Source organism: Geotrypetes seraphini, chromosome 17 (assembly GCF_902459505.1).
Source record: "Geotrypetes seraphini chromosome 17, aGeoSer1.1, whole genome shotgun sequence".
In the NCBI taxonomy this organism is placed as follows: domain Eukaryota; kingdom Metazoa; phylum Chordata; class Amphibia; order Gymnophiona; family Dermophiidae; genus Geotrypetes; species Geotrypetes seraphini.
Window position 1 is genome coordinate 34,034,418 of NC_047100.1, and position 25,704 is coordinate 34,060,121.

The following is a 25,704-nucleotide window of genomic DNA, read 5'->3' on the forward strand; positions in this document are numbered from 1 at the left end:
ATTAGATTAGATTAGGATCTGGCAGGATCTTGTAGCTCGTAGCTATGAATCATATGGCAAGAATTATGGTGGTGGTCTTTGGCTTGTGAAGATCTTGGACCTTCTCTGGAGTGAACTTCCTAGCTAGTAATATGGCAGGAGACAGTTTAATGCAATTTAAGGTCCTTTCTTGGCCAACTGTTTACCCAAATGTTTATCTTAAGTGCATTCTGTTAAGATGTGGAGAAAGGAAGGGCTGACAAATAGTTTTGAGGGGTGATGGGAAAGATTGGGTTGGCAAGTGCTCCCAATGCCTGATATCCATGTCATTGCTTTTCATGATAATCAGTTCATTTATTTATTTTGAAAGCATATACTTACTATCAAAATCATAGTGTCTTGTTTTATACCCTTTGCTAAAGCTTATGCTGTACTTGGCAAAACGCTGAGCTCCTTATTCACAGCAGCTCTTACAGAACCCTCTTTCTTGAAGATTTGTTTCCAACAACAACCAAGTATCACATGAATGAAGGCTGGAGTGCTTTCCACTCATGTGACTGTGCTTTTTATTTTTCTTTAATACAAGCTAAATGTTTTCTCCTCTCTTTGAATAATTGCAAAGGTTTTTTGTTTTCTTTAAAAAGAATTAAACACTAATCCTATTTTACCATGGCATTCCATTTGCTTCAGAGCCAATTTTTTTTTCTGGTGGGGAGATTAGTATTTGGTAGTCTGGTATTCAGTGAATAAAGTGTGAAGAGTAAGTTTAAAGATATGATTATGATTACAATGGCTACAGCTTTAGGTTTGTTGCTACCTAGGTGTCTTTCAGACAATTTAGGGATTTTCTTTTTTTCTGCCTGTAAAGTCTGTTTTACACACAGAAGAGAATCTTTATAAAACAGCATGATCATCTATTCACATGACAGTAGGAAAAAGCACAGTTACTTACCGTAACAGGTGTTATCCAGGGACAGCAGGCAGATATTCTTGACTGATGGGTGACGGCACCGACGGAGCCCCGGTACGGACACTTTTAGAGTGATTGCACTCTAAGAACTTGGAAAGTTCTAGAGGCCGCACCGTGCATGCGCGAGTGCCTTCCCGCCCGACACAGGCGCGCGGTCCCCAGTTATGATAAGCCAGCTAAGAAGCCAACCCGGGGAGGTGGGTGGGACGCAAGAATATCTGCCTGCTGTCCCTGGATAACACCTGTTACGGTAAGTAACTGTGCTTTATCCCAGGACAAGCAGGCAGCATATTCTTGACTGATGGGTGACCTCCAAGCTAACAAAAAGAGGGATGGAGGGAAGGTTGGCCATTAGGAAAACAAATTTTGCAAAACAGATTGGCCGAAGTGTCCATCTCGTCTGGAGAATGCATCCAGACAATAATGAGATGTAAAAGTATGAACTGAGGACCAAGTGGCAGCTTTGCAGATTTCCTCAATAGGAGTGGAACGGAGGAAAGCTACAGATGCTGCCATAGCTCGGACCCTATGGGCCGTGACAGAACCTTCCAGTGTCAGTCCGGTCTGAGCATAACAGAATGAAATGCACGCTGCCAGCCAATTAGACAACGTACGTTTAGAAACAGGATGTCCCAATTTATTCGGATCACAGGACAGAAAGAGTTGGGGAGATGATCTGTGGGGCTTAGTAAGCCAGAGCCCGCTTACAGTCCAAAGTATGCAGAGCCTGTTCTCCAGAATGCGAGTGAGGTTTCGGAAAGAAGACAGGCAGAACAATGGATTGGTTGAGATGGAATTCAGAGACAACCTTAGGGAGAAACTTTGGATGTGTACGCAGAACCACCTTGTCATGATGGAAGACTGTAAAAGGTGGATCCGCAACTAGTGCATGTAGCTCACTGACCCTCCTGGCAGAGGTGAGAGCAATAAGGAAAAGTACCTTCCAAGTGAGAAATTTGAAAGAAGCGGTAGCCAAAGGTTCAAATGGAGGCTTCATTAAGGCGGAAAGAACCACATTGAGATCCCAGATAACAGGAGGGGCTTTAAGAGGTGGTTTCACATTAAAAAGACCCCGCATGAACCTGGACACCAAGGGATGAGCTGAGAGGAGTTTTCCATGGACTGGCTCATGAAAAGCCGCAATAGCACTGAGGTGGACTCTGACTGAAGTAGACTTGAGACCAGAGTCAGATAAAGAAAGAAGATAATCCAACAAGGTCTCCACTGCAAGGGAAGTGGGATCATGATGATGAAGAAGACACCAGGAAGAAAAACGTGTCCACTTCTGATGGTAACAGTGCAGAGTGGCCAGTTTCCTGGAGGCATCCAGAATTGAACGAACAGGCTGGGACAAAAGAGTATCATGAGAAGTCAGGCCGAGAGAAACCAAGCTGTCAGGTGCAGAGACTGGAGGTTGGGATGTAGAAGGGTCTCCTGATGCTGTGTAAGCAGAGAAGGAAACAGTGGAAGAAGAAAAGGTTCTCTGGAACTGAGTTGAAGTAGAAGGGAGAACCAATGTTGTCTGGGCCACCTCGGAGCAATCAGAATCATGGTGGCTCGTTCCCTCTTGAGCTTGAACAAGGTTCTTAACATGAGAGGCAGAGGAGGGAAAGCGTACAGGAACCGATTGGACCAATCGAGGAGAAATGCATCTGCTGCCAGACGGTGAGGAGAGTAGTCTGGAGCAGAATAGGGGCAGCTGGTGATTGAGAGGAGCTGCAAAAAGGTCTATCTGAGGAGTGCCCCACTGAGCGAAGATGGACTGCAGAGTGAAAGGATCGAGTGTCCACTCGTGAGGCTGGAGAACTCTGCTGAGCTTGTCCGCCAAGGAATTCTGTTCTCCCTGAATGTAGATAGCTTTCAGGAATAGATGGTGATCTGTGGCCCAAGCCCAAATCTTCTGGGCTTCCTGGCACAAGCTGCGAGAGCCCGTCCCTCCCTGCTTGTTGATGTAGTACATTGCAACTTGATTGTCTGTGCATAGCAGGAGGACTTGAGGAAAGAGAAGATGTTGGAAGGCCTTGAGGGCATAAAACATCGCTCTGAGTTCGAGGAAATTGATATGATGTTTCATCTCCTGGGCCGTCCAAAGTCCTTGAGTTTGGAACTCGTTCAAATGAGCTCCCCAGGCATAAGGGGAGGCGTCGGTGGTGATGACAAGTTGATGAGGAGGTAGATGGAACAGAAGACCTCTGGATAGATTTGAGGATGTCAACCACCATTGTAGAGACTGACGAAGAGATGATGTTACAGATATGTGACGTGAGCAAGGATCCATCGCTTGGGACCACTGGGTAGCTAGGGTCCATTGAGGAGTGCGCAGGTGCAGACGGGCAAGTGGTGTGACATGAACTGTGGAGGCCATGTGACCCAAGAGTATCATCATTTGCTTGGCAGAGATGGAACGTTGTGGAAGCACCTGCTGACATAGAGATTGAAGCGTTTGAAGACGGTTGGATGGCAGAAACGCTCTCATGAGGACTGTGTCTAAGATTGCTCCAATGAATTGAAGTCTCTGCGTGGGGATGAGATGAGATTTGGGTAGATTGATCTCGAACCCCAGCAAACGTAGAAATAGGATGGTCTGGTTGGTGGCCTGAAGAACTGTCTGAGATGAATTGGCCTTTATCAACCAATCGTCCAGGTAAGGAAACACCTGAAGGTGGTGGGAACGTAGAAAAGCATCCACCACAATCAGACATTTGGTGAACACTCTTGGAGAGGAGGCTAGGCCGAAGGGTAGCACCTTGTACTGGTAATGACAATGATTGATCATGAAGCGTAGGTACTGTCTGGAGGCCAGATTGATTGGTATGTGAGTGTATGCTTCTTTGAGATCGAGGGAATATAGCCAGTCGCCTTGATTGAGAAGAGGGTAAAGAGTGGCTAAAGAGAGCATCCTGAACTTCTCTTTGACTAAGCATTTGTTGAGATCGCGAAGATCTAGGATAGGTCTGAGATCTCCTGTTTTTTTGGGGACTAGGAAATAACGGGAGTAGAAACCCTGCCCCTTTTGCTCCGGAGGAACTTCCTCTATGGCGTTCAGAAGGAGGAGGGATTGAACTTCCTGAAGGAGGAGGGAAGACTGGGGAGTGTGCAAAGCAGACTCTTTTGGTAGACTTGTGCCTGGGAGGGTTTGAAAGTTGAGAGAGTAGCCGTGGTGGATGATGTTGAGGACCCATTGGTCCGAAGTGATAACTTCCCACCGTCTGAGGAACAAAGAAAGATGACCTCCTATGGGTTGAGGCAGGAGTGGTGAAGGTTGGATGCTGGCTATGCCCTGGAGAATCAAGTCAAAAGGGCTGAGTCGGTTTTTGTTGCGGAGGCTGCTTGACAGGTTGCTGCTGCTGCTGTCTAGGTGTTTGCCTCTGCTGCTGACGCTGACGCCTAGGTTGTTGAGGGGCAGACTGTAAGGGACGAGCCACATAACGGCGTTGGTAAGCCGATTGCTGTCTGAAAGGACGTGCTGGTGGAGGCTTCTTCTTGGTTTTAAGAAGGGTATCCCAGCGTGTTTCATGAGCGGAGAGCTTTTGGGTAGTTGAGTCCATGGATTCTCCAAACAGCTCATCCCCTAAACATGGTGCATTAGCTAACCGGTCTTGATGGTTAACATCAAGTTCGGATACCCTTAACCAGGCTAAGCGGCGCATGGCCACAGACATAGCCGTTGCTCTAGAGGTAAGTTCAAAGGTATCGTATATAGATCTTACCATAAATTTTCTGAGCTGAAAAAGAGAAGAAAAGCATTGGTGAAAGGCCAAATGTTTCCTCTCAGGCAGGTACTGCTCAAAGGAAGCCATGGTGGTAAGGAGATGCTTTAAATAAAAAGAGAAATGAAAAGCATAGTTGCCAGATCGATTAGCGAGCATCGCATTCTGATAGAGACGCTTACCAAATTTGTCCATGGCTTTGCCTTCTCTACCAGGAGGGACAGAAGCATACACACTAGCTCCTGAGGACTTTTTAAGTGTGGATTCCACCAGGAGAGACTCATGTGGGAGCTGGGGTTTATCGAATCCTGGAATGGGGATAACCTTATACAGGGAATCCAATTTGCGGGGAGCTCCCGGGACAGTGAGAGGAGTCTATAAATTTTTGTAAAAAGTCTCCCTCAAGATGTCATGAAGAGGGAGTTTCAGAAATTCCTTTGAAGGCTGGTCAAAATCAAGAGCATCTAGAAAGGCTTTAGATTTCTTAGACTCAGCCTCCAAAGGAATGGACAGAGATTCACACATGTCTTTTAAAAAGGAAGAAAAAGACGTGGAATCATGTTTGGAGGAAGGGTCAGGAATATCAGGCTCATCCTCCCCCGAAGAACACTCACCTTCTGAAAGAAAAGGCTCTTCGGAATCACCCCACAGATCAGGGTCTCGAATATGGGAACTACGGTCCCGAGACTCAGGGGTGGATGGTTCCAGGTGTCGGGACTTGCGTACCGACTTACCCGACCTCATCGAAGCGGTACCGGGAGATGTTACCGGTTGCATCAGAGCCGAGGTCTGTACCGACTGGTGTTGAGTTGTCGGCTCCGGTGCAAGGATTGGCATCGACACCCATGAGGCCGAGTGTAGCGGTACCGAAAGAGAGGAAGTAGATAATATAGGTTGTTCCACTCTCGGTACCGGCGGCTCAGTCGAGACCGGCACCGGAAGGTTCGGTGTCAGGATAGCTGGAAGGAGTTGTTGGAGCTGCTCCTTTAGCTGTACCTGTAAGATGGCCGCAATGCAATCATCAAGGGAGGGCACCGGTACCGCCTTTTTCTTTTGCGGTACCTGCGGTGCCGCTCTACACCCCGGAGATGAGGAGCCCGATGTCGAGGGACTCACCTCAATAGGGGCGGAGCGCTTCCGCTGGCGTCTCACGGTCGGCAGGACTGGACTCGCTGCAATGGAGACCGGAGGGCGTTCCAGCGGGGAAGGCTTCTTAGCCGGCTTACCTGAGTGCTGCGACGCCGGCGCGGTGTCGCGCGGCGTCGACGAGGAGGGTGCCGACTGGGTAGGAGCCGATGCCGGTGCCGATGTCGCAGGGTCGGACATCTTGGTACCAAAAAGTAAGCGCTGTTGTATCTGGCGATTTTTCAATGTTCGTTTTTTCAGTGTGGCACAGCGGGTGCAGGTGGAAGCCTGATGCTCCGGACCCAGGCACTGTAAGCACCAGTTGTGTGGGTCCGTAAGGGAGATAGGCCGTGCACACCGCTGGCACTTCTTGAACCCTGGCTGAGGGGGCATGAACGGAAAGACGGCTTCTGCCAAATCGAAGGCCGAGGCCTCGATGGTGGCAGTAGGCCCCGCCGGGGCAGACCGAAAAACAAAAAATAACTCGATGAAGAGTAAATTTTTTTTTTTTTTTTTTAACAACAGAAAAGAAAAGAATAAAAGGGCAAAAAGACCCGAAAAAGTATTCGCGAGCGGGAAGGCGTAAGAAAAAAATTTTCAACAGCCGTTGAAAAAGCGACTTCTTAGCTCCGCAGAAACTAAGAAACTGGGGACCGCGCGCCTGTGTCGGGCGGGAAGGCACTCGCGCATGCGCGGTGCGGCCTCTAGAACTTTCCAAGTTCTTAGAGTGCAATCACTCTAAAAGTGTCCGTACCGGGGCTCCGTCGGTGCCTTCACCCATCAGTCAAGAATATCTGCCTGCTTGTCCTGGGATAATGGACTGTGTCTAATTTAACACATGGCTCATGAATCGAGTACATTCACATAGGTACAGATTTTCCAGAGCAAGTGTAAACCAGTGTGGCTGTGAGGCTGATTGTGGGAGCCTATCTCATGTTTGTCTTTATAAAATAAGTACCTTTTTGGATTTCTTATACACACATCCTATTATAAAAGTACACCATTAACAGATTATATACAAAAAGTTGCTTAGCAGCAACATCAAAGGCTAGGCCTAGACCAGTGTCTCTCAAACTGGGAGCCCTGGCACAGTGGTGTGCCCCAAAGAGATTCCGGGTGTGCCACAAGATATTCCAGAATTTTACTTTATTTTTAAAAATTCCCTTCATAAGTATACACTAGATGACATGTACATCACATATGCAACAGTCTCAATGTTATGAGTGACTGTGTGCATAAGGATACAACCATCAACACAGCATCATTAAAGAAGAACATAAGAGATGCCGCTAACGGGTCAGACCAGTGGTCCATCATGCCCAGCAGTTCGCTCACGTGGTGGCCCTTTTGGTCAAAAACCAGCACCTTAACTGAGACCAGCCCTACTAGCGTACATTCTTGTTCAGCAGGAACTTGTCTAACTTTGTCTTGAATCCCTGGAGGGTGTTTTCCCCTATAAGAGCCTCTGGGAGAGCGTTCCAGTTTTCTACCAGTATCTGGGTGAAGAAGAACTTCCTTACATTTGTACGGAATCTATCCCCTTTCAACTTTAGAGAGTGCCCTCTCGTTCTCCCTACCTTGGAGAGGGTGAACAACCTGTCCTTATCTACTAAGTCTATTCCCTTCAGTACCTTGAATGTGTCGATCATGTCCCCTCTCAATCTCCTCTGTTCAAGGGAGAAGAGGCCCAGTTTCTCTAATCTTTCGCTGTACAGCAGCTCCTCCAACCCCTTAACCATCTTAGTCGCTCTTCTCTGGATCCTCTAGAGTAGTATCGTGTCTTTCTTCATGTACGGCGACCAATGCTGTACACAGTACTCCAGGTGAGGGCGCACCATGGCCCAGTACAGCGGCATGATAACCTTCTCCGATTTGTTCATGATCCCCTTCTTTATCATGCCTAGCATTCTGTTCGCCCTTTTTGCCGCTGCCGCACATTGTGTAGACGGATTCATCGACTTGTTGATCAGAACTTCCAAGTCCCTTTCCTGAGAGGTCTCTCCAAGTACCGCCCCGGACATCCTGTACTCGTGCTTGAGATTTTTGATACCGACATGCATCACCTCACACTTATCCATGTTGAACCTCATCTGCCATGTCGATGCCCATTTCTCGAGCCTGATTATGTCACATTGTAGATCTTCGCAATCCCCCTGCGTCTTCACTACTCTGAATAACTTCGTGTCGTCCGCAAATTTAATCACCTCGCTCATCGTACCTATGTCGAGATCGTTTATAAAGATGTTGAAGAGTACAGGTCCAAGCACCGAGCCCTGTGGCACCCCACTGGTGATGCTCTTCCAGTCCGAGTATTGCCCATTTACCCCCACTCTCTGTTTCCTATGCTCCACGCGAGTATTTCTCCCTCAATTCCATGGCTCGCAATTTTCCAAAGTAGTCGTTCATGCGGAACCTTGTCGAACACCTTCTGAAAGTCCAGATATACAATGTCGACCGGGTCGCCCTTCTCTATCTGCTTGTTTACTCCCTTGAAGAAGTGCAGCAAGTTTGCCAAACAAGATCTACCTTTGCTGAAACAGTGCTGGCTGGTGCTCATCAGACCATGTCTTTGACATAATTAGTCCTTGAAAATTAATGGCAAGTAATTTCAGTTTTATTTTTTATGCAGTAGTTATCTTAACTTGCGCAACAAAACAATCAAGGGTTTGTTACCCAACTTCCTAAGCCACGCCAATTGACTTGTTCATAACCTCTCTATCTCCTTCTTGCCTGCTCCCGACTTGCTAAGTTATATTGATTGATTGACTTATTTGTAAATTTTGCTGTAGATGTACAGTCTCTTGTCATGTAAACCGCTCTGAACTATTCTGGTACTGCGGTATACAAAAATAAAGTTATTATTATTATTATTATTATTTGGATGAATGGCAGTGTAAACTGTCTAAATTCTGCCTTTTTAAAATCGTGATTTGGACGTTTTTCTTCTGGCCATTTTGAGATGTCCTATGCTTCAAAAGCAAGCAGCCTTGTGGGTTTGTTTAGGTTTTTTTTTTTCCATTTGCCACACTATTTGCAAAGAGGTCACCCTATTTCTGAAAGAGTAGGAGCATCTTGAGCCAGAATTGTGCCCTTTATAACGCACCCTCTAGCAGTCTCACCCCACCACTACACTGTCACCACAGGAGAGACAATGCACAGGGAGTGATTTTGGTCCCCATCTCCCTGTGCAACCACTCAGCCCTCAGGACGTCTCTTGGAAAGAATGTACACTATTTATACCTGATATGAAAATGAAGTCTAACCAAAACAGAACAAAATTTTCCAAGTTTCTTTATTTTTGAAATACCATTTATCATATAGATGTCTAAATGGTTAACAAAAAAATATAGTTAAAAATTATAATCATGTCTAAGCTAAAAAAGGAGGGAAGCATTGACGCACTGACGTAGATGAAACGGGAGGGAAGTGGGGTGAGGGAAGTGATTAATTACATTGTAATAGAAAAAAATTAAACAAAAAGGGAGGGAAATTGTAAAGGGAATGATATTTAGGGAGAGCGGGTTCGCTTCAAAAAAGTGTTTTGACTACCAAAAGGGTTCTGCAAAAATAAAGGACGATTTGTCGGGGAGGCCAGAAACTAAAGAGAATAGGCATCTTTAAAAAAAAAAAAAAGTTTGGAGTTTAATTTTAAATTTATCTAATGAGTTTTCTAGTCGGAGATTGGTAGGGAGGGCATTCTATAAAGTGGGAGCTGTAACGGAAAAATGGATTTGCGGGTAGTGTCATAGAAGAGCTCTTGTATCGGAGGAATAGTGAGCAGGTTTTGGTTACTTGATCAGAGAGCCCTACAAGATGCATATGGAATTAAGAGTTTATCAATGAACAAATAACGCTGCAGACAACAAGGGACACGAAATAATAAAAACTTTTTAGGGCCGTCCCTTCCTTAAACTTTTCAGGATACCTCCTATTTGTTTTGTGATCCAGATCACATGGTAACCCTGCTCTGGAATTAAAGAAAAAAAAGCAAAACTCAATGCTTGAAAAGAGTATTTTGTTTCTTTTTCTCTGGATTTTTTAAGTTTGTTTGAGGATATTGTCTGATAGCATCATGGCTTTGCTCCGTACTCCTTTCCTGTTTGCACTTTCAGCAAGTGGTTAATATTGGTCTTTTATATTTCCTTTATATTTCTTTATTTTCTAAACACATCAAGGTAGCAGTGTATCTCGATTTTCAAATCATACTATGACCTGTCACTAAGGTTGCCTTGACTATCAGTGCCTCAGAGAATAGTTCAGCTTCTGTGAGCTTTTTATTTATGGCTGGCTTCAGGGATACCCCTGTGTAGAGAGGCTGAGATATATTTTATGCTGAATTATTAATTACATTTGATGCAGGTATATTACATATTCTGGAACTGAGAGAATGGCTGAAGCTGTGGGCTAAAAAATGTCAATTGAAAAGTAGCAAGAACTCAGCTCTCTTTAATAAGGCCACCTCCAGCTACAAAAAGTTAGAGGAGATTAAAAAAAACAAAAAACCCTGCAATGCAGTAGGTGAGCAATGCTACAAGGGGAATGGACTCCCAGATCCAAAAAGGCTTCTGCAGGCTGGTCAACAGGTACCAGGAGGGATCGGCCAGCAGCTGCAGACTGTAGTCTGCTTCTCTTCCATGCAGGCAAAGCTGGACCTTTGACTAGGGGAGATCTTAGCATCAAAATGAAACAAAAAAACCAACAAAAAAAAGAAATAAGCAGAACAGAAAGACTCCTTCCAGCTCACTTGCAGAATGAAAAAAACTGAAGGGGGCAGAAGAACTCTCTGGTGAAGTAGGAGGGATTGAAAAGCTGGGGTGGATTCCTTCTGCATGGCTCGGGAGCACTGGGATATTACCCAGCTATCCAGAATGACACACCTATTGCACTAGAAATGATAATTCCAAAACTATAATCCAAGCTTTCCTTCTGTGAAAGGCATAATGTCAGATGAGACCCCACAAGTGCTGAGCAGGACTTTACCACCTAAGTCAGTGTCTCGCAAACTTTGTGAAGCCGAGACACACTAAACATGGTGGCTACAATTTGAGGACATCCGTACATGCGCGGGCGTCGATGAGATGTACTCTTAAACTTGAGCCAGTGCCTTACCTGTCTCATGCAGCATGTCTTAAAGCCCTACTGCAGATTTTTGCTATATGATCTGGACATTTCTGGGTCTATCATCAGACCCAACCAGCAGATTAGCACCTGACCTACAGACAAATTGCCATCAGCCCGAGTCAATCAAAACCAAGCCTTTCATTCCAACTTGTCCTCCATGAGACCATCCTATCCCCTTCCTTTACAAAGCTGCGCTAGCGTTTTTAGTGCCGGCCGCTGCGGTAACAGCTCTGATGCTCATAGAATTTATATGAGCATCTGAGCTGTTACCACCGTGGCCTGCGCTAAAAATGTTAGCGCGGCTTTGTAAAGGAGGGGGTATATCAGCACAAGAGGAGAGAAGAGGATCTGTTTGTTTCTAGGAAAAAGGCCAGAGTTTGTGCCTATTCTACTTGATTTTGTACTTCTGAGAACCGTCCTTTTGATATTTTTGCTTCTGCATAACATTCAATAAACGTTTTTACTTTTGTTTAGCCAAGGCTTGCCTGCTCAAATTAGTTATTGGAATGAGCAGTATGAAAGTCTTCAATAAAGAGATATTCAACTGAAGAAGGGCTGTGGCTGTGATCTTTCTCCCACCCAACCCCATTTCTTATTTTCTCCGAATTGATTGGGAGAATCTATCCCCACATCATACCCTAAAGATCTATGAAAAAGAGATACCAAAGACTTTATCTTAAAAATAAAGCATTTAAAAAAGAAGAAATTACTTCACGAGAGTATCAAAAACTCATCTTCTTCAGTTCATAGGGTGACTTCCTTTCAAATATTAATGAAGAAGTGGAGGTAATCTGCATGGAGCCACAGTTACAACTCTAAACCACCTTTCTGGGCAGACTAGATGGGCTATTTCAGTCTATCTGCCATAAGAACATAAGAAGCGCCATCTCCGGATCAGACCTTCGGTCTATCAAGTCCGGCGATCCGCACACGCGAAGGCCCAGCCAGGTGTACACCTGGCGTAATTTTTAGTCACCCATATCCCTCTATGCCTCTCGCAAGGAGATGTGCATCCAGTTTGCTTTTAAATCTTAGGACGGTCGATTCCGCTATAACCTCCTCTGAGAGAGCATTCCAGGTGTCAACCACTCTTTGTGTGAAGCAGAACTTCCTGATATTTGTCCTGGACTTGTCCCCCTTTAGCTTCATTCCGTGTCCTCTTGTTCGTGTCAAATTGGACATTGTAAATAATTTTTTTTCTGCTCTATTTTGTCGATTCCTTTCAGTATTTTGAAGGTCTCGATCAAATCCCCTCGCAGTCTCTTTTTCTCAAGGGAGAACAATCCCAGTCTCTTAAGTCATTCCTCATATTCCAGTTTCTCCATACCTTTTACTAGCTTCGTTGCTCATCTGCCCTCTCTCCAGCAGTTTTATATCCTTCTTTAAGTTGGGAGACCAATGTTGGACACAGTATTCCAAGTGTTGTCTGACCATTGCTCTATAAAGCGGCATTAAAACCCTCTCCGATCTACTCGCGATTCCCTTCTTATCATGCCTAACATTCTATTTGCTTTCTTTGCTGCCGCCATGCATTGTGCCGACAGTTTCAGGGTCCTATCTATCAGCACACCCAGGTCCTTTTCTTGTTCGCTCTTACCCAGAGTTGCTCCTGACATTCTATACTAGTGTTCCTTGTTCTTTCTGCATAAATGCATTACTTTGCACTTTTCCACATTAAACTTCATCTGCCATTTCTCTGCCCATTTCTCTAACTGACACAAGTCACTCGGGAGTTCCTTGCTATCCTTCTGCAATGATTGCCCGGCACAGCTTTGTGTCATCTAACTTGATGATCTCACTGGATGTTCCTTCCTCTAGGTCATTGATGAAAATATTAAATAAGATTGGCCCATGTACCGAGCCCTGGGGTACACCGCTAGTCACTTTCTCCCAGTCTGAGAAATTCCCATTTATGCCCACTCTCTGCTTTCTGTTCTCCAGCCATTTGCCTGTCCATCTTTGTATATCCCCCTCTATTCCATTGCCATCGTCTATTCATTTCCATTGTGTTCCATTGAATCACCTTCTCAAATATTAAACACTCCACATTAAAACAAAATGAAAGCTCTCAATCATTCATAAATACAATGCAGAAAGGAGAGAGTGATGTATGAATTGCAAAAATAAGAAACCAAGCATTTTCTCCAGTGTTTCCAAATTTAAGGATTTTTATGTTCTAAGTAGAACAAAAAAGTGATATATATATAGATATATATATATACACACATACATATATATATATATATATGTCTCCATACTTTGCAGGAAATGTAAGATCTAATGACAGCAACATTGTACCATACACCAGGGGGAAGCCATGGAATATGAGTTCAATCCTTTCTGGCAGACAGTTTTGGGATAATTTTATAGAGGGGTACTCAAACCTGTCCTAGGGGTTCCACAGGCCAGTTGTGTTTTCAGGACATCCCTAATGAATATGCATGAGAGAGATTTGCATTCCTGTCACCTCCACTAAAAGCACAACTCTCTCATACATATTCATTAGGGATATCCTGAAACTCAACTGTTCTGTGGATCCCTTTGAGTAATTCACTCAATAAATTAAAAAAAAACAGAAAAGAGGAGTGAAATCAACTAACACAGGGATCTCTAAGTCCCTCCTTGAGGGCTGCAATCCAGTCAGGTTTTCAGGATTTCCCCAATGATATGCATTGAAAACAGTGCATGCACATAGATTTCATGCATATTCACTGGGGAAATCCTGAAAACCCAACTGGATTGTGGCCCTCAAGGAGGGACTTTTAAGACCCCTGATCTAACATATGTACTCCCTGGCAGGAAAGGGTTAAAATAAACCGAAAAGATTATAGCTTAAGGACAAACCTCATTGGCATAAAAACCTCCTCCTTTAAAGACCTGGTTTTAAATGGCGTATATATAATAATTCTTCTCTTATATTGTTTGTTAAATCTTAGATAATTCCTTCAATGATTCATAGAAACATGATGGCAGATAAAGGCCAAATGACCCATCCAGTCTGCCCATCTGAAGTAACTATTATCTCTTCCGCTCTCTAAGAGATCCCACATGCCTATTCCAGGCTTTCTTGAATTCAGATACAGTCCTTGTCTCCACCACCTCTTCCGGGAGACTGTTCCACATATCTAACACCCTTTCTGTAAAAAAGTATTTCCTTAGATTACTCCTGAGCCTATAACCTCTTAACTTCATCCTATCCCTTTCATTTTAGAGCTTCCTTTCAAATGAGACTCGACTCATGCGCATTTATGCCACATAGGTATTTAAATGGCTCTATCATATCTCCCCTTTCCCACCTTTTCTTTAAGTCTGTCCCCATATGCCTTATGACGAAGATCATGCCCCATTTTAGTAGCCTTCCTCTGGACTGGCTCCATCTTTTTGAAAGTGCGGTCTCCAGAATTATACACAATATTCTAAATGAGGTCTCACCAGTCTTATACAGGGGTATCAATAGCAACTTTATCCTACTGGCCATACTTCTCCCTATACACCCCAGCATCCTTCTAGCTTTCGCTGTCACCTTTTCAACCTGTTTGGCCATCTTAAGGTCATCACATACAATCACAAGCAAATCTGCTCTTCTGTCATGCATACAAGTTCTTCACCCCATAAACTGTACTGCTTTCTTCAAAGTGATCTCCATTGACCATTACGCTCTGTCACCTTCCACTCAACCATTTCCTGACCCAGCACATGAGCACATCACTTTGGGGCTCATCTTTCAGTCTTGGGTAATATGTGGATGTTAGTATATCACCCAAGATTGAAGGAATCACTTAAGGAATTATTTGAGATTTAACAAACAATAAAAGAGAATAATTATTATATACCAAACTAAACTAAACCTTAAGTTTGTATACCGCATCATCTCCATAAAGATAGAGCTCGACACGGTTTACAGGTAATTCAATAAATGAGGGAAGGACATAATAAGAAATTAGAGGTTATTAAGAGGATAGCTAGCTAGCACGGTTTACAGGGAGACCAGCAATTCTTTGAGCATGTGCAGATGCTCAAGGCCCTTCACCAGCATAAAGTGTTGGTGTCGGCTTCCTGAGTCCCAGAACTGTAAGTGTAATGTCAGACTGGGGTAGGGCGGAGCAGGTAGTGAAAGACAATAGTGCCTAAAAGCCACTGTTCTTCGATTCTCCAGCACTGCCGTGGCCTCTTCTGTACTTTTTTTTTTTTAACGCAGTCTGCCCCCTTTTGAAGCAACTTCCTGTTTCCGCTTGGGCGGACTGCAGCAAAGGAACACTGCAGAGGAGGCCACAAGAAGTGCAATTGAATTGTCTCACGCTGGAGATCTTCTTGTAATTTTTGTGGCTAGGTGTGCTTCGGGAACTGGGTGGGGAGAACATTTGGTGAAACCTGGAGGGGGGAGGGAGAGAGAAAGAAGGGAAAGATGTTGAATGGGAGGGGCAAAGGAAAGGAAGGAGATGGTGCACATGGATGGAGGAAAGTGAAGAGCAGGGAATAGATGGTGCATATGGATGGAGGGAAGTAGGAAAGCTGAACAGATAGATTTGAGATGGAGGCAGAAAAATGGAAGAAAGCTGAATATGAAAATCAGTGCCAAAGATGGATGTAGTGCAAGAAGTGAAGGAGAGGAAATTTAAAACCAAGGGGCTCATAATAAAAAAAAAGGTACAAAAACTGGCCTAAGTGGGTACTTGGACGATCTGAACAACAGGTTGTCCAAGTACCCATAATCAAAATTGGTTTTAGATGTATCTAAAACCAGCTTAGGCCTCTTCACTGCCTCTGTACGCCCAGAGAGAAAAGGGGCATTTTTGGAAGAGTTGATAGGGTGGGATGTGGGCCGACCTAGACTTAGTCATCTTGCAGTCATAATCATAAAAGTTTGACAGGTTGCCAAACGGAACTTATACGTTTTGACTTAGATGAATTCAAAACAGGTATAAGTTCCAAATCATGCCGATGAGCTGATCGTGGCTGCTGCAATCAGCTCAGCGGCCCAGGCAACCCATACCCCTGTAACAATTTTTCCTGCCGCCCCCTCCCCCAAACCCCCCGACGATAGCACCCTTCACCAGCAGGAGGGATGCCCAATCTGAATGGCGGGCCTGCCCCTTCCCAGTGCATTGGAGGGGCCTTAGGCACCTAGGCCAACCAGAATCGTTGCTAAACTCTATTCTATAAAGGGTGCATGCCTTTCACAGAATAGTGCTTAGCTTCAATTTCTTCCTATACCATTTATAGAAATCAGCCCTTTCTGTGTGTATACTTTTTATTCATGTATGCAGTCATGCAAGTTATAAATGCCTTTCTCTGAGTACAGAGCAGGCATTATGTATATACAGAAACTTAATAACCTACATTTCTAAGAACAAGTATTCACAGATTTTTATATACCTACTTTTTACCTGTGTATAGTCTCACACAATCTTTTAAGAGCCCCTTTGGCAAAAAAAACAATAACAAAACTTTATCAAATTACCCCTTTCATATGAACTTGGAACTTCTCTCTTGAGTACATCTGTTCCCTCAGCTGTCCTCATGGAAGTTGTTTTTTTTTTAATGATAACCCCTTACCCAGGTACAAAATTATGTTGCTTTGCCAGCCACACTCTGCATGCACACAATCTGCATGCACACTTCTAAAATATATTAGACTTGGAAAACACATTGCTACTCTCCATAGATATGTGATAAGCACTCTGTACACAAAACATACTGGTATGTTTGATTATGCATAGCATACAACAGAAAAGAAGGTAATAACAGTATATTTTTAACTAAGATTTATCATGATCACAAATTTCTTCCATACTATTGATAGAATGGCACAGTGGTTAACTCACATGTTATAGATAAGTTGCAAATGTATAGCTCAAGGGTCTTATACCACCTCTTTCATAGCCTGTCTAGCTTGTCGGAACCTTTACGAAATAGTGGACATCATTACATTCCAACTTATGACTGATGCTGGTTTCCATCCAAATTGTAATGGAAAAGTGCATGAAAAATGAATGTCAGTAAATATGCTGTTAAAAGTAAAATGATGGAAGGTTGAGAAGACAGAAAAAGCAAAGGAGAAACGAGAGACGAGTGTTTAACAGAAGAATGTATAGAAAATGGACATGGAAGGATAAAATCAAAGGAAGAACGGATGAATAGCAGTTATTTCAGCACATCAGGATGGAGAATTAAAAAAAAAAAAAAGACACAAAATCAATTTATGCAATTACACTAATAGCAGACTATACATTGGTAGTGAGTATCAGGAGAGGGGATTTTCTACCCGGTCCTCTCTTTATTCTCCAGTTCAATCCAGACTGTTTATATACTCAGTTTAATCGATATCACAGTTTATGCTCCAGCTAAGGCTAGATATTCCAAAAATAACAACAACAAAAAAAAAAGCCAATATTATTTAACTGACTGGTTAGAGAAAGACAATATCATATTTTAATAAATATGTACATTCTTGTTAAATGAAGGAATTCAGCTTGCCCTTTTCTCGTAATTCCTTCCTTTCTATAAGGTATTATGCTTACTCGACAAAAACACAGCTGGAGAACAAACTATCTGCTGCTTTACCTGAAGCAAACCTTGCAATTGATCAGGCAGCCTATCAAACAGAAGGATACCATTTATCTTCCCGCTTTCACCTTTGCAGTCATAAACAATGCATACACTAGCTTTCAAATTTAACTTAGAATGAGTCAGATTTTAGCTTCACTCAACACTCGAGCAAAAGAAATGCAAACACTTGTAAAGCTGGAAATGCTCACAATTTTCAAATATTTTACCCAGAGATTCAATTTTCTGCAGTTTGCAAGCAAAACACTGAGGAAAAAAAAAAAAATTATGACTTTTACCCGAAGCTCTGAAATTCCAGAATTTGGCAAAATTTCTTCAGTGCTTTTTTTTTTTTTTTTGCATTAAGAGGGACCTTTTACTAAAGAACATTAGACAGCACCAAATTCTATATATATGGTTCTAGAAAAATTGGAGCGGAATGCTATTCTATAAACCATGCCTAAAGTTAGGCACAGTTTAAAGAATACATGTAGTGGCCAGCCTCTGCGACTAAAATTTAGGCATGACCATTTACACTAACTAAAATCTGGTGCAAATGCGTGCACCCAAATTCTGCATGGACTGAGCATATCTATAACACTGTGTGCAATTATTATGAATGCCCACAACCCATCCACGCCCCATTTTGAGATTCACGCATTAGAATTTACGTACACCACTTTATAGAATATGCTTAGAGGGCCATATTCTCTAAACAGAACTGAAAGTTAGGCACCTAACTTAACTGCTTTAATTGGCTTTAATCAGAATAGTAAATGAACACGCCATTTAAAAACGATTAAAAATACATTAAAACATAAAAGTAGTAGTCGTCATGAGCAATTCTATGAAAAACTCAGGCACCAGAAATGTAGGCATAAAAACATAAGAATTGCCGCTGTTGAGTTAGACCAGTGGTCCATCGTGTCCGTTCACGCATCAGCCCTTGGTCAAAGACCAGTGCCTTAAATGAGACTAGCCCTACCTGCATACGTTCTGGTTCAGCAGGAACTTGTCTAACTTTGTCTTGAATCCCTGGAGGGTGTTTTCCCCTACGACAGACTCCGGAAGAGCGTTCCAGTTTTCTCCCACTCTCTGGGTGAAGAAGAACTTCCTTACGTTCGTACGGAATCTATCCCCTTTCAATTTTAAAGAGTGCCCTCTCGTTCTCTCTACCTTGGAGAGGGTGAACAACCTGTCCTTATCTACTAAGTCTATTCCCTTCAGTACCTTGAATGTTTCGATCTTGTCCCCTCTCAGTCTCCTCTGTTCGAAGGAGAAAAGGCCCTGGTCCACATTACTGGCACCTAAGTTTTTCCTTAGGTGCCAGTAACCATGATTCTGTTAACGGTGACTAAGTGTGATTGGCACGTGGCCAGCACCATATTTCCAGGCACTGTTTACAGAATCCAGGCCAGAAAGGTGCACATGTAAATCCCAATTAATATCGATAATTGCTTGTTAGCAGACAATTATCGACACCGACTAGCTTGTTAAACAATTAAATTATGTGCAATTTAGCCACACAGCTAAATTTACAAATGCAACTGTAGTCATTTTACTGTATATAGAATCCAGGGGTTAATGTATGAATTAGCATGTAGTCACCATTAAATATGATGATTTGACACTTTTAGCAGTGCACTAATTCCTGCATTAGTGTAACTGTATAACATGGAATGGGGCGAAACTGGACTGTGCCTTGCACTTAATGCATGATAGTTACCACATGTTAACTATTAATGCAGCAGATAACATGGAGCATTTTGGCCTAGATTCTATAAATGGCACCTGAAGTTAAGCATGTAGATCAGTCCACCCAGGCAATCTAGGCACCTATCTTCATTATTTAAAAAGCTTAAATCGGTGCTGATAATGAGCAATGAATTTATAATTATCAAAAATGAAAATTAATTAGCTGGTAGGTGCCTAACTTGGTAGAACTTGGGCATAGTTAAGGGAAGATCATGGGCAGATCTTGGGCATGCTTTGTGTGTTGGATTTAGGCCTAACTTAGGTGCCAGAATTTAGGCTAAGAAAACCATGGCATAAATAGAGGATGTTTAAGGTTCCTACACCTACTGCTATCTAGATCCAGTTTAGCTGCCACTAGGTACAATTCTATAAATGACACCTAACTCATGATTGACCAAAAAAATCCTGCTGCACCACTCCGACCTGCACCTTCAGCTAGAGGCAGAGAAATATTGACTAGTGATGTCATAAAAATCTTAGGCTATTGTTCTCTGTCTCCATCTGCTGGCAAGGGGACATAACTCACTTGTCTGAAATGGTCTAGCAGGATGATAAGGGAACGTTGAGCAGGAAGCATGCAATTATTAGGAAAAGATCAATATTTTAAAAATCCACACATTTATGAACCATTAAATCCAGCCCTATAATATTCTGTTGGCAGTTGGTTCATGGTCAAAACTCTGCTCAGAATTGATTTTCCATTATTACTACCACAGCTGCCTTGAGTGGCCTCAGGACTTGCTATCAGTGCACTTATGTCAGTCACTTTCATGCACAACAAATTAATTCTATAGGGAATCCTAGTTAAGTTGTCAGTATCATGAAACATATCTTTACTTTTCATTACCCTTGTCTTGTCAGGAAAGTTTACAACCACCAGTAGACTTGTTTTATGGCTTCACTGCTCTTTAGTACTTGCACACTGAAGCCGCAACCACTGCCATAAACAGTTTGAAGTAGAACACTATAGACAGCGTGTCTTTCTTGTAAGCTTTGTTCTGGAGCACACAGTACACAGTTTGCAACCATTAATTAAGTATGGATTAATGCTTAAACCTGAAAAGAAAATAGGTTTCCCTAGATTTTAGAAAAGGAATACAAGTAACCTTTATATTTGGAACTAGAAACTACTCTAAATTGTTTGAACACTATTCCAATAGCCTGCTAAAAGATTTATATGTTTTAAACTAGGGGTGTCCAACCTTTTGGCTTTCCTGGGCTGCATTGACCCAAAAAAATGTTTCTGGGGCCGCACAAACATGCAAACGCTGCAGCAAGACAGAGGAGGGAGCCGGCAAGACAGTAAACACCCTCGGGCCGCAGGTTGAACACCCCTGTTTTAAACCCTGAACACACTAAAAAAACATCTACTTATCTAAAGCATAGCAGGCATATTACTGTATAATCCCAATCTTTAAAACTTGCAAATGCTGACGGTCCATTTTCTTATTCAAGTCCTAAAATCTGCATTTGAAACACGGATGGGAATTAATAGACTCTTTCTGTGGTTGCAATCAAAGCGGTTTAACATATAATATACAGTTCAGGTACCTATTTTGTACCCAGGGCAATAAACGGTTAAGGGCTCCTTTTACCAAGGTGCGCACGCAAGAAATTACCATGCGCTACGCTTCTAGAACTAACGCCAGCTCGCGTTAAAGCCCTAGCGCACCTTAGTAAAAGAGCCCTAAGTGACTTGCCCAGAGCCACAAGGAGCTCCAATGGGAACCAAACCCAGTTCCCCAGGTTCTCAGGCTACTGCACTGACCTCTTCTAGACTACTTCCTTCTCTGGTGCTGACTCCTGCCTTTTCTCAGATGCCCAGCTCACAACAGCCTATGAAGGTTCCAAAAACCTGCAAAATACCGTATGCGAGTTAAATTACAAGAAAGATTTGGGGAGGCAGAAAAAGAAGCTGGGCCATACTTGCAAAAAAATGAGCAATCCTTTGTTCTACCTATAGTGATGGATGCAACATATTTCCATGTAATAACTATTCCTACTTGACATCATTAAAAGCAGAATATTGCAACAACATAAAACATACGTTCATGGTATAAAACTCATGCAAACACTACCGGACTTTTCAAAAGATTATAATCCAGAAACAAAACTCCCACGAAAACAAAAATGCTATTAGTTTTATATCTTAAAGGGTTGCTGAAACCACACCACACAGTTAAGCAAAAATATATTATAGAATTTTAGAGCTGCAGCAGAATTGATCATATTGGCTAAATTTATGATGCAATCATGTTCTAAAAATGACACGTTCCACTATTATCTCCGTTATACTTATTTAGTCAGATCTAGTGTATTCCAATGGGTAGACAGATAATATTTTCTCATACAAAGGGTGGCAGGATTCAAGAAAGCATGGAATAAGGATTCTTAGTTATTGAAGTGGCCAGGGCAAAGCTATAATCAAATTGGTCTGTGGCACTACAGCAGGGATGCAGCTGAGCACACTAGGTTTTTGACTGCCATCACAGTCTAGGGGGCTGATTTTCAGATCGTGGAAGGCAGTCCAGCTGCTTCCCACAGTCAGCGGCGAACCGAGAAATTCAATGCTAGGGCCGTAGATACGTAGACAAACATGATTTAATGAGACAGAGTCAGCATGGGTTCAGCTGAGGGAGATCTTGCCTCACCAATTGGCTTGTCTTCTTTGAAGGTGTGGATAAAGGTGAGCTGCTGATGTAATGTATCTAGATTTTCAGAAAGCTTTTGATAAAGTTCCTCATGAGAGGCTCCTGAGAAAATTAAAGAGTCATGGAATAGGTGGCAAAGTGCAGTTGTGGATTAGGAATTGGTTATCAGATAGAAAACAGAGGGTAGGGTTAAATGGTCATTTTTCTCAATGGAGGAGAGTAAACAGTGGAGTGCCACAGGGGTCTGTACTTGGACCGGTGCTATTTAATTTATTTATAAATGATCTGGAAACTGGAACGATGAGTGAGGTGATTAAATTTGCAGATGACACTGAACTGTTCAAAGTTGTTAAAACGCTTGTGGACTGTGAAAAATTGCAGGCGGACCTTAGGAAATTGGAAAACTGGGCATCCAAGTGGCAGATGAAATTTAATGTGGACAAATGCAATGATGCATATTGGGAAGAATAACCTGAAACATAGTTACCAGATGCTAGGGTCCACCTTGGGAGGTTAGTGCCCAAGCAAAGGATGGCAAGAGGAATGCCCACTCTCTCCCACAGCCAGGATCCCCCACCCCCGACAACCTCCAACACCCCCTCTACCACACCTTTAAATTCAAGGATGGCAGGAGGAATGCCCACTCCCTCCTGCTGCTGGGGTCCCCTGCCTCTGGACAATCCCCTGACCACACTGCCCACACCTTGAAATTCAAGGACAGCAGGAGGGATGTCGGGTCCCCCACCCCCAACTCCTCAGGCACTTAAGGCCTCTTCCACAGGGCCATTCAGAACTTTAGGCCCTGCCCAGTACATCCCAGGATACACTGGGAAGGCCCGCCATTTTGAAGAGGCAGTCCTGCCAGCCGGAGGGTATAGGCATCCCTCTAGCCGATCTTCGTCGTGCAGGTACATGGGGCGGGAGGGTTCGGGGGAGACACCCAGTGACAGAAGGGAGTGAGCATCCCTCCTGCCATCCTTGAAGTTAAAGGTGCAGGGGCTGTTGGTGGTTTGTCGGGGGGGTGAGGGGTTGTCAGAGGCAGGGGCTCAGAAGTAGGAGGGAGTGGGCATCTCTCCTGCCATCCTTGATGTTAAAGATGTAGGGGTTGTTGGGTGGGCAGAGGACCCCGGCAGAAGGAGGGAATGGGTATCCCTCCTGCTGATCTTGTACAGGGTGTGGGGGGCCGGGCAGCAGCAGACAAGGAAGGTGTCAGTGGGAGGGGGAACATTTCCCTCTGCTGCTCTTCCTGCTGGTCAATCAGCTGAACCCGTCAGGAATCGGGGAGGCCTGCGGCTCAGTTGATTGAGGCTTTGAGGAGGAGTTGTGCTTAGCGATTGTTCTTCTGAGGAAGCGCTGGGCACAATTCCTTCCGCTCTTTACCAGTGATTCTCCACACAAATAGCATGAATATAATTTGTATGCTGAGAATCGCCCATAAAATAAAAATAAATTGCTCCCAGTATGGCCTCTACATCAACTGGATGGATTTTACCAGTGAGTTTTGGGAATCTGGCCTTGAAAGCATTGGAGACCGTATATGCTTCCCAGGCAGCTAAATTGGATAAGGAAGTTTTGGGATTGCTGGGAGCTGCGCTCACTTTTAAACATTTTAAAGTTGAATTAAAAACACTGATGTTTGGAAGATTTATAATTAATTATTATATATGTTATTCGATATACTTTTAAATTCTGTAATTCTTGATGTTGTTCAGCCTCTTGTATTATGTTGTCTGCCTAGAACTGTGAGGTATGGTGGAATATAAATGAATAAATCGAATGTCATACTGACGCTATGAACTTGTGGCCATTCTGACTTAGAATCCAGTAAAGCTTACAGTTATAACCACCTGCCCATCCAACTATCGCCCTGTCTCCCTTCTTCCGTTCCTTTCCAAGCTACTCGAGCGTGCTGGACTTCCTTACCACTCAACAGGTTCTTGATCCTCTACAATCTGGCTTTCGCCCCAACTCTCCATAGAGACTGCCCTCATCAAAGTCTGCAGTGACTTGTTCATGGCCAGATCTAAGGGCCTTTACTCAATCCTCATCCTTCTTGACTCGTCTGCTGCCTTTGATACTGTTAATCACAGCTCACTCCTTAATAGACTGTCCTCGCTTGGACTCCGCGAATCTGTCCTCTCCTGCTGCTATCCCACTAGCGGATGGTGTACCCCAGGGTTCTGCCTTAGGACCTCTTCTCTTCCCTCGGTGCTCTGATCTCCTCCCATGGCTTCCAGTATCACCTATATGCTGATGACTCCCAGATCTACCTCTCTACACCTGAAATTTCATCTAAAGTCCAAGAAAAAGTCTCTGCCTGTTTGGCTGACATTGCTGCCTGGATGTCCTGCCATAGTCTGAAACTAAACATGTCTAAGACTGAAACTAGTATTAATAGTCAATGCATACAAAATGAAATTCACCAATATGCATAACTATTATCCAACGTTCACAGCAGAGCTTCAGCAACACCACTTAGAGTTCAAAAGTTTTCATTACTCTAAGCTTTATGTGTTCACTCTTCATTAGCTCTCTATTATAATGATGTTTCTTTAATTATTTTTATAAACTTTAAAGATAATTAGTACTTAGCTCACTGAGCACACTACACGGACCCTTGTCCACACTCTTGTAACCTCACGTTTAGATTACTACAATCTACTTCTAACTGGTCTCCCGCAGGGTCGTCTCTCCCCCCCTGCAATCTGTGCAAAACTCTGCTACACGACTCATCTTCTACCTAACTCAGTACACTCATGTCACCCCTCTCCTTAAATCATTTCACTGGCTCCCTATCTGCCTTCGCATACAGTTCAAGCTTCTATTGCTGACCTACAAGTGTGTTCATTCTCCTGCCCCTCAATATATCTCCTTATACACCTCCCAGAGAACTCCATTCCTCAGATAAACTCTTAGCTGTACCGTTCTCCTCCACTGCCAATTCCAGACTTTGTTCCTTTCATCTGGCTTCCCCCATGCCTAGAATAAATTACCTGTATTTGTCCGCCAAGCCCCTTCCCTTGTTTAAAACCCACCTTTTTGATATAGCCTTCATTCCATAACCCTACTCCCCACTACCCTCCAACCCAGCCAGCAAATTAACCCTTCCCCTTACCTGTATCTACGACATCCTGTTTGTCTGTCTAGATTGTAAGCTCTTTCGAGCAGGGACTGTCTTCTTTGTGACTCTGTACAGCGCTGCGTACGTCTGGTAGCGATATAGAAATAATTAAGTTGTAGTAACTGTACAGTCATATAGAAATGATAAGTAACAGGGACTGTCTATTAAATGTCAATATGTACAGCGCTATATAAGTGATCAATAATAGTAGTAGTAATTTCAGAATATTTGTCAAATCCTACCTTGCTTCAGAATCATTTGGCATGCATGACAGGGCAGAGTCATCTATGCACGTACAACTACATTAAACCAAGGGTGTAGTCAGTCCTCCAATTGAGGGGTGGGCTGCGAGGACAATACATTCCTCCTCTCTTCCCCCCCCCCCGCCCCCCACATGCAATAAGTACACCTTTGCTGAAGGGGATGCCAATGCCCCATCAACCAAAGTTGCTCCCCATCTCTCTGCACTACTTGTGTAATGCATAAGTCGGCGGCATGCTTCCATCCACCGAATCCAGGACTCTCCGCGAATGCTCAGCTCTCGTGCAAACGGGGCACATGGAAGAAATCCTGGCATCGTAGAAACAGTGCAAGGAAAAGGGGACTGGCTTGGGCATTACATGTCTTTGGCTGGTGAGGCTTTGGCATCCCCGTCAGCCATTTAAAAGGGGTGCTGCACAGTGGAAAGCCCAGTCCCTCAAGGCCCCCCAGGTTCTCCTGTAGCTG

At 43.6% G+C, this 25,704-nt stretch overlaps 1 protein-coding gene across 1 annotated transcript in view; it reads right to left on the bottom strand.

Annotated features, from left to right (window-relative positions):
• ATP2B2 (ATPase plasma membrane Ca2+ transporting 2) overlaps window positions 1-24,998 on the bottom strand; it is a 691,115-nt gene extending 666,117 nt beyond the window's left edge. The window contains exons 1-2 of the mRNA XM_033926077.1: window positions 24,973-24,998; window positions 20,975-21,061 (exon numbers count right to left, since the gene is read on the bottom strand). The gene's annotated coding sequence lies outside the window, so the exon portion shown is untranslated. The remainder of the gene's footprint in view (window positions 1-20,974; window positions 21,062-24,972) is intronic.
• Between the last annotated feature and the right edge of the window lie 706 nt (window positions 24,999-25,704).